At 39.8% G+C, this 14,046-nt stretch overlaps 1 long non-coding RNA gene across 1 annotated transcript; it reads left to right on the top strand.

The window, feature by feature from the left end:
* Positions 1-1,098: 1,098 nt before the first annotated feature.
* Positions 1,099-8,335, top strand: LOC136840321 (uncharacterized). The gene is made up of 3 exons (XR_010853588.1): positions 1,099-1,231; positions 5,752-5,868; positions 8,200-8,335. It is a non-coding gene; the product is annotated as an uncharacterized lncRNA (long non-coding RNA).
* The last annotated feature ends 5,711 nt before the right edge of the window (positions 8,336-14,046 follow it).

Below are 14,046 nucleotides of genomic sequence, written 5' to 3' on the forward strand. Positions count from 1 at the left end.
AGGCCAAATTTATGATTAGACTGTCTAAAGGATTTATTTATCAAGCAAATTTCATATAGAATACTGTGCAGTCATTGAGCTTGAAAGTCTAGAAATATATGGAGTGTAGTCCTCCATCAATAATTTTCAAATTTCTTTCTTGAAGACTTTGATGGCGAAAATAAACCACTTGGTGCCCTAGACGAAGCTATTCTAAATTAGTCTATGTTCGTTTACATCTTCGGGGTAAAAGGATAAAGTTGTCAGTTAATACCTATTTAATTTTTACGGTTAGTTGCAGCCCTCAAATGTTTAAAAGTACTTTTTGGAACAATTTGTGTAGATTTTATGGCGTCCAGCTCGTTCTCTGGAAAGTCCTAATAGAAGAGGCAGTCGTTTTGTCATTACCAGCATTGTCCAGACTTGTCAAGACGAAAACGTTTTCAAACAGTTAAAGACATAAGTCTAGTACATTCCCATTTGTTTTTATTTAGATTTTTTTTTTTTTTTTTTTTTTTTTTTGAGAACAAGAGCCTTCGTGGAAGATTTTATAAGTTTTCGGTAAAATCCAACTGTATTTTTGCTGAGAATTTGTGTAATATACGATCCGCTATTCAATCTAAGTTTATTTTATTGTTAATTTAACGATTTTCTATATATTTTGTTGCATCGACTGCCCGAAGAGGCGCGTTCAGACAATTAGCAGATTCGTTGAAAATCTCAACGCATCTGTTAATCGTCTGAACGCGCCTTTATGGCGGGCAGTCGATACAACAAAATACAGAAAAATCTTTAGATAAATGATAAATCTGTCCTTAGATTGAATATCAAAACATATATTGAGCAAATTATCAGCAAAAATGCAGTTATATTTTACATTTGGACTGTTTTTTCAACTCGTTTATAACCGTCTGAACGCACCCCAACAGAGGGGTTTTCAGTTAAACTCTCGATCTCTCTCACTTCTAATCGAAGCTTTCTCTCAGAAATGACGACAAATGCCATCTGTTGTACTTGTTAGAGATTCATATACCATTTGATCTTTCAAAAATAACCCTATAATGTACTAAAACTCTCTATAAACAATGTGTAATGGCATTCATAACAGGCAGGATAGTATTGGAACCCGGGATCCTGACTTCAGGGCCACCGACCACGTGACTCGTCAGGTGACGGGAGTGACTTCAACGCCATAACCATCAATAACTTGTTATTTGTTTATTTGTGTGTTTTTATCGTCGATTCCCCTGATGTAAGTATCTCCCAGGGACCTTATAAATTCATTATTACGTAGATTAATGCGGTATATAAACGTTTTCCTTGCTAAATAATATCTAAACGAAGCCCAGACTGTCAACCGGCCATATTGGACAATGGCCATCCCTGAAGTGTCATTGTTATCTTTAACCCGAAATTTCACGTTGTTCAAGTGACTCACCAAGACTAGACATATCAAATAAATGAGTTAGTGAGGTTTTAGATTATTCTACAATATCCTAGGGTGTCCTGTGTGCTGAGGTGCAAAGGCATAGATACGAAAAGGCTGGCCTACCCTTTTTGCCAGTCTTGCATCAGGCTACCCTACCGATGCCATGGAGACCAGGGTAAACGGGAAGTAGAAGGCCCCACGAATTTTTGTTTAAATATTAACGAAAAACAACCAAAAACACCTTAGAACTAAGTATTAGCTCCTTGTTGGGTATTACCTTGGAAATTAACTTTTTCTATAGGGTTTTGTTTGCTTGTCAAGAATTAATGTTATTTTGGTATCATTTTAGAAAGAGGAACCAGCCCAAAATGACATGAAAATGTGTTTTTCTAGGTGATTTTGATGTGTTTTGCACGAATGTCACCTTCATTTTCCTCGGAAATTAACGGTTTTAGACTTTCCTCGGAGCACCTACAGTTTCCCGGGCCCACTCGACCGCCGACAGAAATCGGCGGAAGAACACCAAAACCAACATGTCGTGCTTGCCAAGAATCTTTAAATATGCGGATAAGGCGCGAAGCGCCGTTCCGCCATGGCCTTACTGTAACCCCCGTGGCTAGCGCGCGGCGCAACATTACCTCTTGCCAGAAAATGTCGTGCTTGCCAAGAATCTTTAAATATGCGGATAAGGCGCGAAGCGCCGTTCCGCCACGGCCTTACTGACAGCACACATAAACAGGACGACATGTTGGTTTTGGTGTTCTTCCGCCGATTTCGGTCGGCGGTCGAGTGGGCCCGGGAAACTGTAGGTGCTCCGAGTAAAGTCTAAAACCGTTAACTTCCGAGGAAAACGAAGGTGATATTCGTGCAAAACACATCAAAATCACCTAGAAAAACATATTTTCATGTCATTTTGGGCTAGTTCCTCTTTCTAAAAATTTACAGTTATTTTGCACTAGTCCCTTGGGGATGAATGTAAAAATATGAACAAAAGTATAAACATAAAGACACCAAAATAGACTTTAGGTTTACCGCCCTCTGCATTAGCACCAGATGCATTCATCCTTACGTAACCTAGGGCACTGGGTCCTTACTTCATTAGGGGGGCCTTGCCCCCACTGGACCCCCCCCACCTCACCTAACGTAGGGCACAGTAAATATAAAGAATTAGGTTGCAACCCAACTGAACTAGGCTGCTTCGCGTTCCTATTTAATTAGGGGTTTTGCCCCCCTGGACTCCCACCTAACCTAACCTAACCCTGGAAATTTATATCGATGATTGAGCTGCAACCTAACCTAACTTAGGGCACTGGATCCTTGCTTTATTAGGGGGGCCTTGCCCACTGGAACCCACCTACCCTAACCTCGGGTACTGTAAATGAATATAAGTAATTGGGTTGCAAATTAACCAAACCTTGGATGCCAGGTCCCTACTTGTACCCTTTACTAATATAACCTAGGTTATCATGTCCATACTGGGTCCTGGTCGTTTTGGCCGTAACTGGCAAATGGCCAAAATGGGTGTATATAATACTTTGATCCCAGAGGGGCTAGGTTAATTCTATATGTTAGCTCCGCGCCTGTTTTTACCTTTTCAGCTGGTTTTTTCGACACTTTTAGGGGTTCTGATACTGGCGGTGCATCTGTTTGTTGTCGGCCAGATGGAATGTCCCTTCGCCGTGTTTAGTACTGGCCCGGGGGACGGGGTTTGGGTACCCATACGTTAACAAGTTATTGCACTTGCCGGACGGGATATGAACCGTTCGAAACAGACGCACGCCGTGCTCTGTCTTGTGAAGATCGCGTATGGAAACCCCTTGTTGGATGGACTTCGGGGTTAATTACAGGTTAATTAGACTCGAGCGCCAAAAATTAAAGGTAAATTCATAATTAGCAACCAAAAATCTGTAGAGAAGGTCAAGTTATAGTGCTGTCGGCGACGCAGAGCTACCCTATAGTTCTACCGGGGCTAGTACTAAACACAGCGTCCCAGGGGGCTTCTGCCATGTCTTACGGCCTGAACTTCATGTGGCCTAAAGTTGCGACGGCCTGACAGGTTCATGGCTGAAAATAATACAGCCTACTTGTCCGGAACTCTCCACACGTACCTATTTGGTGATATCTCTTTAAAAAAAAAAACTTAATCAGAGAATATATATAATGTGATATTAAATCAGAGAATATATATATGTGGTATTAAACAGTTTCCTTTTGTGATTACCCCATTACTGCAGGATATAAGGAGTTACAGTATCTTTAAATTACTCATTTATTGTTAACATGAATTATGAGAACTGTTCAAAACACACTTTAAAATATCAAATCGTTCAACTAGCTTGATTCCCCGGAACTGTAGGGTATGAGGATTTCCAGTGTCTTTGAATTACTACTTCATTGCTAATATGGATGTCGGAAATCTGCAGGACGCCTTAAAATAACAAAATTAACGGGAGAGTTGCACATCGGCACCAAAGGAAGTGTCACTGAGAATTGTAGCAGGTTTTTTCCAAGCAGTCCTTGAATTTCAAAACCATGCTTAAATGGTCAGACAGTTAGGTGTCAGCATTGTATACAAGCTTATATTTCCAGGTAAAAATAACAAGGCGTTACCAATAACACCTCAGATGGGGCACTGTAGGCATTACTTAAGGTTCTTTGCAGTCTGCCTTTGGCCCCCAGATGCAATCCTTCTCGTTCCTTTTACTGTATGTCCTTTCATATTCTCTCTCTCCCATCTTACTTTCCACCGTCTCTTAACAATTGATTCATAGTGCAACTGCTTTGAGGTTTTCATCCTGTTACACCTTTCAAAAGTTTTACTGTCAGTTTCCGTTCCAGCGCTGAATGACCTCATGGGTCCCAGTGCTTGGTCTTTGGCCTAAACTCCATATAGAATTCTGTTCATTGCAACCACTTTCATTCATTTACTTCCACCCTCTCCTAACAGTTGTTTCAACATTCTAAGCACTGAATTACCTCATGGGTCCCAGCACTTGGCCTCTGGCCAAATTCCAGTTACAAATATAATGTGCTAGCCATCATTTCCTTTAATAGCAAAAACAAGGGACTTGGAAGTAGTCCAAGTAAATATCTTGGTAAAAAGTAAATTTTTATAGGTTTTATTATGATTTTTGTAGTAAGCGTATTAGGGAGTCTTAAGTCGAAAGCCAAAAAACTCCAGTTTTGGTCATTAAATGAAATCACTCTTGAATCCTCTGTAGTTCTAACACATCTGCTTGATATGTGACCTCAGAAATATGTTGTCGTCAGTGCACCGCAGTTGTTGCACTGTGGGTATTACTTGAGGTTCTCTGCCGTGTCGCTTCGCCCCCTAGCTGCGACCCCTTTCATTCCTTTTATACTGTACCTCCTCCATTCACGTTCTTTTTCCTTCGTCTTGCTATCCACTCTCTCCTGATAATCGTCTCTAGTGAAACTGCGAGGTTTACCTCCTGTGACACCTTTCAGACGTCCTTTACTGTCAGTTTCTCTTTGTGCTGAATGACCTCTTAGGTCCCAGCTCTTGACCTTTGGCTGAAATTCTATATTCAATATGGCAGAGGGACTGATAGAGTCTGACTATGGCGTTAGCAAAGAGAAAAAGCGTGTTGAACAGTATAAGTTGTGTGCAAATGGGCACCAATGCTTGATGCAGCCACAGCAGTTTTAGCAGAACTAGTGCGAATTTTTAGCACTTGGTCGTCAGCTGTGGGCTAAGATCAGTACTCCTTTAAAGGCTGCATAGTGTCATAAGTAGTGCTTAGCCTAACTTATTCACTTTATGAAGAACAGTTGCTTCATATTGCAACTGCGAGGTTTTCCCCCCCTCACCTTTCAAATGTTTTTACTGTCAGTTTCTGTTTCAGCACAGAACGACCTTGTAGGTCCCAGTGGTTGGCCTGTGGCCTTTTTCTCTATATTATTCCATTCCATTCCATAGAAATATTTGATATGTATAATGAGGATTGTTGAGGACATCAGGGCTGTTGTGAATCTCGTCAGGTGTTAATAGCTGATTATTATTATTATTATTATTATTATTATTATTATTATTATTATTATTATTATTATTATTAATCAGATGATGAAGCCTATTCATATGTAACAAGCCCACCAAAGGGGCCATTGACCTGAAAATCAAGCTTCTAAAGAATATGGTGCTTGTTAGAATTCCTGTGTATATACTAAGAGATTCCTGACCTGCTTGTTTTTATATTCTGAATGGCATGGGCCTGGTCTAGGCAAATAGGCTTTTGTATATGAGGTATATTCAGTTTTTTTTTTGAAGTTTGTACAGTGGGTATTTCATAAGATAACCTAAGATTTTTGTCATCTTTTGCCAGGACACTTCAGGATGGTATAGAATTAGAGGCCTTTTACCAGGACACCTCAGAAGAAACTCCAAAAATCAGAAGATCTGCCTTATGAAACTACAAAGATTTTAGTTGTCAGGATAAGAGGTAACTTTTCTTGAGGACATCAAAACCTGTTTTTTTTGGGCATTCTGAGGAAGCATCCAAACACCTCCAGGTATGATAATCTTTACCTCATCCAAAACTCAAGATTTGGGACTCTCTCTCTCTCTCTCTCTCTCTCTCTCTCTCTCTTCTCTCTCTCTCTCTCTCTCTCTCATCTCTCTCTCTCTCTTTTGACTGCATTCTGATGATGTGCCAAAAACCTCCAGACACTGCATTCTGATGTGGGGTGCATCCTCTCCAGATTTTGAAGGTCATTTCTGATCTAGGTTGCCAGACTTCATATTTTTGGTAAAATTTTCAACCCACTATTAAGAATGTGTCTCTCAGGACCCTGTAAGCGAGTGTAAATTAGACTCCTTGGACTTTGTCATAGTATTTCGATGGAAACGATTATAGAGGTCCATGATGGTGAGAATTTGTTGCTCTTTCACCAAATAGTTCAGGCCACTGTGAATGGCTAAAGAATCCATTTTATTCATGTGTATAGGCATTCCCCGGGTTACGTCAGGGTTTCCATTCTGACGCCGCGTTGTAACCCTCAACGTCGCAAGAAAAAGGTATAAAAATGAGAAATGAAATAATGAGAGACTTTCCTTTCATCCTCTGGTTGTACTGTACAGTATTTTGCTTGCTTTCTGATGTGGGGTGCATCCAAAAACCTCCTAATTTTGACTGCATTCTGATGTGGGGTGCATCCAAAAACCTCCAAATTTTGACTGCATTCTGATGTGGCGTGCATCGAAAAACCTCCAAATTTTGACTGCATTCTGATGTGGGCTGCATCGAAAAACCTCCAAATTTTGACTGCATTCTGATGTGGGCTGCATCGAAAAACCTCCAAATTTTGACTGCATTCTGATGTGGGTTGCATCCAAAAACCTCCAAATTTTGACTGCATTCTGATGTGGGGTGCATCCAATAACCTCCAAATTTTGACTGCATTCTGATTTGGGGTGCATCCAAAAACCTCCAAATTTTGGCTTGAGATTGTAGCTGTACATACGTTTACTGTTCTGTCACAGCGTAAGACGACGACTTAACCTCAGAACATCTGCTGTAACCTGGAACCAATTTTCTTTATGAATATATTTGAAAAGCAAAGTAAACTCAGAACAACGCAACCCGAGTTTTACATAACCCGCCGCCTACCTGTACATAATAATTTGATTTAGAGAGCAGCTGAATTCTATGCTGTAAATTCAAAGTGCAGACACTTTTGCTTCCTGTATCTGAACATGAGTTCATTACCACTTTGTTGTAATTGCTTTAAGTACTACAGTAAGATCAGGCTGTTTTAATTGCTTTTAGTACTAGAGTAAGATCAAGCTATTGAGTCAAGCAGTATGTATAAGTGTTTCATGAAGGTGGGACCAGAGAAAAGTGGAAGAGGTTAGGCAAGGGATCAAAGGAGGTGGCAAAAATGAGAGAGAGAGAGATACTTGAGGTGTTACACAAGGAACTGAGAGAAGCACTGAATAAAGGCTCCATTCACAGAGATTTGTTGTTTTAAATTACTGTGACAAAGCATTCTTTATATAATTACAGTTCACGGGACGATTCAGTCATAGCACGGCTGAATTTGCCGATCAGTGGCTCCCAACCGCATTTATTTGTTACCACATTTTGTGTTCTTTTATTTCTTCCTACTGTGATACCTCTGTTTCACCAGGACTTCACTGTGTGGCGGTCCTAAGTTCAGGTCCCACCCATTGCTTGATAGAGCGCACTGGCAACTCATAACAAGGTCCAGCGTTACACCTTTCAAACCTTTTTGGTTTCTTGGGTGTAAATTTTATAATATATTCTGCTCACTGGCAACATGACCTTGCTGTCCCTTGAGTTATGGATGGGGTGTTTATTAGGGTACATTGGTCTACCTTAAAGTCATCAGTAGCCATTTTCTGGTTCTCCCAGGTCCTAACGTGGGTGCTGGTCATTTGTGCATACATTCGGTCTGAAGAACATTGTGCGACAGTGTAATGACCTTTCCTTTGCTTCTCCCACTCATAAGTAATGCATAATCCTTCAAGGCTTTAGCTGTCCAACTTCTTGACCATTACATTGTTCCTTTGGGTGAACCTTAGGGGAGATTAGAAGCAGAATTGAATGATCTCATTGAACTATTTCATAAAAGGAACACTACTGAGACTAGTAATAATAATAAACATTTTGTCTGCGTAAGAAAACTGTAGCGTAAGAATCTTGAAGAAAACTCAATCGGTATTGCATATCGAGATTCATATCATGTAACATTTATTTAAACTGTAACTAAACTTGTCTTGTATGTGATACTAAATTCCAACTGCATTTCAGGTTTCGAAGACCATCACGACGGGGCGTTTTCAAGAAGCCTCAAGATGGTTAACGTGATGTGTGCGAGTCCCTCCCAAGAAGTGGAGCTCCCCTTGTCTTCCTTAGTATTTGTTTGAGTCTTTGTGTTAGTTGTTACAATTTCACCTTTTCTGAAAGGAATCTTTCATGCCTCACTCGTGTGTCAAAAGAGGGCGTTTATGCCCGTACTGAAATTTTATTCGTTATGGTGAAGATATTCATAAACTGGCGTCAAAACCAGGATGACTGAACTCTTGAGCATGGAGACTCAACTCTGGTGTTTTTGAGATGGGAAGTGTTTGTGTACTCAGAGGCTAGGATATTTTCTTGCTTTTCTCCCTGGGCTTTAAACCTTGTAAACAAACTGTAGTCATTTTGTTCCCATTTGCTGAGAAAGATTGCATCTGTATCATGTTAACTTCCTGTCAGTAGAAACCAGATTTGTGACCCAGTTTCATTACTTTTTGTCAGAAGATGGATATTGCATTCTATGAGGAAGACATTGCACAATTTAATATTGCACAGTTGATTCTGGCTGGCATGGGGTGGTGCTAAGTATTGTTGATAGTGAGTAAAATAGAAGAATGTGCCTCATGTCCTTGTATTAAAATGTAAAAGAAGATTTTTGAAGCTGTTATTTGTAAAATTGTTTTGGATTCATGTAGACTGCTTTGCATTCCGTGGGAGAACTTACATAGAGTTATTTGTTAGTGAGACATATTTAGGTTGTTTCCCTTTCTTGTTTAATAGAAAAGTGAATGCATTGTTAAAGCGCTTAGCCAATTATCAGTCAGGAGGCAGAATAACACAACACATGCCATGTTCATTGGCATAAGACGAGGCAGATTTAATGTACTCTTACCCAGTACTGCATGCTTGAGGTGTTGCAATTGTACCTTCTTTGAAATAAGTACAAAGTTAATGAAAATAAGTTCCTTTATATAGTATTTTAGTTGTTCAGATTTCCAAAAATACAAACACAAGTCTTAAAAGTTAGTTAATGCTCCACAGTCTTGAACTTTCAGTAACTTGGAAAATTTAGAAGAAATGAAATTGATGAAGATACATTTCTGTAGAGTAAATCTTATACATATATTGTATTTCAGTATTTGATGTAAATTAGAGACTTTATTTTAAATTGGGTACTGTATATTTATGTTTGAAGCAAAGTATATTATAATATTCTAAGCCCTGAGGAAGTGTTAAGATTTTGTGTTTTGCTATATTTATGTTTAAAGTACAGTAAATTTAAGTATTGTAAGCCTAAAGTAGTATTAGACATGCCCGCAGGAGTTGTCCTGCCATAGCAGGTAGCATATTTTAAATGTTCCCCAATTTAGTGTGGATGCTTAGCACCAATGATATCTTAAAGCTACAAAAGAAATGTGGTCCTTTTTCTCCAGAAGTAACAGCTATTCTTCGCCCTAACACTCTAGTGGTCGAGGTCCCCGTGTTAACCCAATCAAAAATCTTACGGTTTCAACAATTTTATTTCTGTCTCATTCGTGCTCCTCATCATGTGACCTAACAATATCTTCAGGACCTTAATTACCTGTTTTTCAAGCCCCTCCATATCTGCAATCTCCTCATCTTGTGGAAGGGTCTTCGTTTGTGTTCACATTTGCCCGGTGCAGTGACGCATCTTACGTAAGCACTGTAAATTTATACTTGGGTTGGTGGTAATCCATTCATCTTTCCCACTTTGTCCAGATTATTGCTCTTATTTTCTTTTATGACTGGCCCCAAACTGCAACCTCACAGCTTGATACATTACAAGACAGTATAATAGCTCCTGTGTTTACTGCGCATCAAAACCCTCTACTCCATGTTGATTTTGGCGTAGTGACCATCTCTTGTGACAGTCTGTGCACGATGTTACAGCATTCATGTGGCCACTTTCCAGACTACTTATTTTACATGGTTCCCTTCCTGTCAACATAACCTTAGTTTAGCTTATCTTGATTTTCAATTCTCCCTCCTCGTCTCCCGTCTCCTGTCTTTCAGACTTTTTCTAAGGCATTCTGTCTTGAATGTAACATTAGCAACAGGTCATCTGCATGTAATGAGGCTCTGAGGTGGGGCAGTCCCATCGGTACACTGTAGGAGCTCTTTCGTTCACGCAGTTGGTGCAGGATGATGGGAACAAATTTAGAGTTGACTACTGTAATAGATCTGACTTTCCTTAACCTAATTTACTACCTTGACCTACAGAACGGAAACTTGACCTAATCTTAACCCTACAGTTCTTCAAAGCTTTCCTAACTTCAAACTTAATACTGCAGTAAAAAAAAAAAAAATGGCAAAATTCTCCAACTACATATACAAATGATATTAGATTAGTAGTCTGGTGTAAAATATTAACCTTAATACTTCAGCTTATCAACTATTAGTAATACAGTACTTAGCCTAATTCATCAATCTTAATAGTATAGTTTTCCCATAATCAAAATGACCTTAGTATAATTTATCAATCTTAATATTGCAGTTAAGTAAATACATCCAATGCTTTTTTCAGATGATTGATTATTCCATCTGATATTTTCACTAAGCTACAGTGAGCTCTTCCATCAAGTTTCGTCGCTATGTTACTATTTCCTGAAGTGACTATGGTCAGGGTAGTAGAATGCACATTTGAAAAATCTTTATCGAGTCGACTTGGGATTTTCCAGCATTGATCTAGTATACAACTTCACTGTCAGCCTGATTCATGCGCTGAGTCATCTCGCAATGTTTTTTAATTTCCTTGGAATACATCTACAACAATCACTTGACAATGTTTTGCATCATCATTTTCTGCTGGGAACTTGAATAAATCAGACTCTAGGTTCACACGGCAGCAGTTTGTAGATAGCACTTGCTGCAAAGCATTCAGGAACCTCGATGGCTCAGTTGGTAGAAGCAGCAACCTCAGACTTCATAGAAGCCTGTGGCGAGGGTTCAGTCCCCGCAGTCGACCAGTCAGAGAAGGCGGACACTTTGCTATCCGTGTAGACACCCCGGGGTTACGTATGTAATCAACGGGTAGGTTTGCTGAAGGCAAATGGGTGTTACAGACTAATACACACATAAACAAAGCCACTCCAACATCATCTAAAAACATAACAGACACCTCACACGTCTCGAACTGTCGACCTACCCGCCCAGTTCTCCTCGCTGCTGGGAGAAAGGGAGCTGGGGATTTGGTACAATACATGTACACATTCGCTACCAGGGTCTAAGCGATGTCAGGCAGGGCAGCCGATCGAGGGTACGGCCTACCCCACCGCCAAATCAAAGTCCTTCAAAAGAAGGCATTGTGCTTACCCCATATAAAAATGGGAAAAAAGCACGTTAAAAACGAAGAACTTGCTGCAAAGCATTCAGAAGACTAGTGAGGGCCTGGTTTCCCGTCACTACTCAGTCACCCAAGATTCTTCCCAATGCAGGTGTATCTTGGGGTCCTATCTTCATCTTACAAACCCCCTTTCCAAGTTCCACCACACCACCTCATGCGATGACTGCCGGACACCGTTGCTTCGGTTTTGTGTTACTTTTTAATGTATTTTCTCTTTATATATTTAATATATTTTTATATTTCACAAATGAACGCCCCTTTCTGCAGAGACTTGTCTTTCAAGGTAATGGACTTTGGTGTTTATTCCAATTATTTATCTTATTTCCACTTTATTGAGTGGTTTTCCAGTTGCTTTTAACAACCTGAATGTTAAGAACTCCATAAACATGTTCAGGTGACATTATTTGTTGGTTGTTTTATCAGATCAGTGTCCTCCACATTATGTTCATTCTCTTCATTTGGAAGAATCTCTGAAAAGTACAGCTTACATCATTCTGCTGTTTACTTTTGAGTTTCTGATTGGTCCCTTTTGAATTTTCTTTATTCATTCAGTCTTTCTGTAGACAAGTTCCTTGTTCCATACTTGTCCTGTCAACATATATGCCTTTGATGCTATTAATTCCCCTATAGACAGACATTCTATATTCTCTACATATTCTTTGCCAGTGTTTGAAACTCCAGTACATTAACCTCCTACAAAGAATGTTAGGTCAAGTCAGACTTTTATCATTATACCTTTCCAGTCCCCATGTCTGACAACAGGAGCTGTTGTTGTTTTATCCAAATTTTTGTCAAAGGTCTTGCTTTCCCCTTCGAGACGGATTGTATATGCATCCGAAAACTACAGAGAAGTTATACCAGCTGTCCAAAAGTTAACGCCTTCTAGACGTGGCTTCATCTTCTTTTTCTCCGTTGCTCGCTGTTCGTTAACTTTTCTGTGGTTATTACATTTGCTGTGTAGTTTTGACTAATTTCATCAACTTCATTCTTTCTATGTTTTATGTTTTTGCTTCCTAAGAGAGAATATATTTAGGTCCTGTCCATTGTTTTTCTTCCAGTGACTCGGCCACACTCTCCGAAGTAACTAGCTTTTGCATGGGACCTGTACAAAGTTTTGTGCTCATTCAGTTTTTTGGTTGGTTTCATCAGTTTAGTGTACAGTTGAAGAAGACTTCATTGAACCTTCGTTTCTTCGTCAATACGAGCTTTTATCCACCCTCTAATCATCATCATTGAAGTTTTATGCCTGGTCTATTGTATGGATTTAAGACATATATTGAGTTCTTAAGCATGTTCAATTTCCTTGTACAACTTCTGCTAGAATTCTCATTTGTTCCAAGTATCTCTCTCTCTCTCTCTCTCTCTCTCTCTCTCTCTCTCTCTCTCTCTCTCTCTCTCTCTCTCTCTCTCTCTCTCTCTCTCTCTCGTCATTGATTCATGGGATTGTATTCCCCACAAAACCTTTCCCATGGCATTCCTGGGATTGTATTCCCCACAAAACCTTTCCCAGGGCATCCTAACTGGACATTTTCGTTTCATTCATAAACTTGGTTTTGCCAACATTGATTTTACTCCTTCTTCTTTCCTCTTCAAACCTTTTGATCTTTCTCTGCTGATAACACTAGGTCCTGCACATACAGTATTTCCCAGGTGCCTGTGACTCTGTCCTTTGAAGCATCTGTCATCATGATGATTACCAGTAAAGGATTTTTAAGTGTTTTTTCTTGATGGACTACAATAAGTCTCAAAATATCTTGATACACTGTACCTATAAACATCTCACTCCAAATCGTGTAGTTTTATATGAAGGAGTGACATCACGTCACTTTCGCAGTGAGTCTTTGTCACCCTCTGCTCGTCTCAATGCAGGACTCTGTCAGGTACTTTCTCAAGAACCACAAGTTCATTAGGCATTTTTGCTTGGTACATTCCTGTTGATGCCTCTGAAGAAAGATTGTCCATCATTGATTTTCTTGTCTTGAAGCCAAACTGGCAGTTTTCAGTGCTAAACCCTTTCTAGCTTGGCCCCACTGAGAAAAGGGGATTGAAATATGCTCGAAGTAGTAAAATGTCGAGTCCCACAACGGCAAATCTTCCCAGAGGGGGTTAGTGACGTCAGTGCACCAACTGCAGGCATTAATTAAGGTTCTTTGCAGAGTCCCTTCTGCCCCTAGCTGCAACACCTTTCGTTACTTTTACTGCACCTCCTTTCATATTCTCTTTCTTCCATCTTACTTTCCACCCTCTCCTAACGATCGATAGTGCAACTGAGAGAGGTTTTCCTCCTGTTACGCCTTTCAAACTTTTGCTGTCAATTTTTTTTCAGTATTACTGAATGACCTCATAGGTCCCAGTGCTTGGTATTTGGCCTAAATTGTATATTCAGTTCAATTCCACAACAGCAAATCAGGCCGGAGATATGAATGTCCAACACTTTTTTTTTTTTCTAAGTCGGACATTTAAAGTTTGAGTAATGTTGCATTGGGGTAAGGCAT

The sequence above is a fragment of the Macrobrachium rosenbergii genome, chromosome 7 (assembly GCF_040412425.1).
Source record: "Macrobrachium rosenbergii isolate ZJJX-2024 chromosome 7, ASM4041242v1, whole genome shotgun sequence".
Taxonomy (NCBI): Eukaryota; Metazoa; Arthropoda; class Malacostraca; order Decapoda; family Palaemonidae; genus Macrobrachium; species Macrobrachium rosenbergii.